The sequence below is a fragment of the Buceros rhinoceros genome, unplaced genomic scaffold (genome assembly GCF_000710305.1).
Source record: "Buceros rhinoceros silvestris isolate BGI_N320 unplaced genomic scaffold, ASM71030v1 scaffold30066, whole genome shotgun sequence".
Taxonomy (NCBI): domain Eukaryota; kingdom Metazoa; phylum Chordata; class Aves; order Bucerotiformes; family Bucerotidae; genus Buceros; species Buceros rhinoceros.
The window spans coordinates 4,122-4,918 of record NW_010417383.1 but is presented as its reverse complement, the minus strand read 5'-3'; the positions used below and the strand labels follow the sequence as shown (position 1 = coordinate 4,918).

The 797-nt window shown below is 58.1% G+C and overlaps 1 protein-coding gene across 1 annotated transcript in view; it reads right to left on the bottom strand.

Moving 5' to 3' along the window:
* RASL10B (RAS-like, family 10, member B) overlaps nucleotides 1-797 on the bottom strand; it is a 4,251-nt gene that overhangs the window by 1,434 nt on the left and 2,020 nt on the right. The window lies entirely within an intron of this gene.

Genomic DNA, 797 nt, shown 5'->3' with positions numbered 1-797 from the left:
CCCGGCAGCCCTTCAGCCACCCCTCCCACCCATCTCTGGCGATCCCTCATCTCCTTCGTTAATCCAGAGAGAGAACAGGATTTGTCAGCCCCAATTCCTCTCTGGAGCGAGGATTACAGCCTGCCCGACGCACAGCGGCCCAGAGGCGAGCTGGGAGTGGGGCTGAACGCAGTCCACTGCCCTGAATGTAAAAGCTTCATCCTCCAGAGCTGCTAATTAGGTGTGTTAATTAGTGATGCACCCTGGTTTTCAGGCAGTGCAGGTGAGGAGGATGCCGAGCCCTGTCCCCTGCAGGGTGTTTGGAGAAGACTTGGGGACAGGAGAGGAGCAGCAGCTGCTCAGGAGAGCAGTCTCTACAGGACGGGCAGCCAGGGGTGGTCTCTCCACAGCCAAAATTTGGATGTATATGTTAGGAGAGCTTTGGCTTTCCAGGAATAATTGGAATTTTTTTTCTGTGCTGTAGGACTGAAAACCTGCCCCACTTCCAGCCCCCTTCCCAGCCCAGCAGACGTACTGGGAATGGCAGCCCCAAAAACCCTCCTGAGCACCACTGGAGAAAGGGGCACCAAGGAGGACGGGCATCACGACTCGCTGAGCAAACTTCTTCAGCCCCTTTCTGAGGGGGCTGAAAGGGGCGGGTCGCCCCTCTCTGAGTTTATCACCGGAGCGAGGCGATGCGAGAAGACCCGGCACCCACAGGAGCTGGGAAAAGGAAAGCTTTGGGGTGCGGTCGGTCTCCATCGTAGCACGGGCAGGAGCGGGGGGCAAGCAGCACGACACAGCCCCTTTCCTGTCCA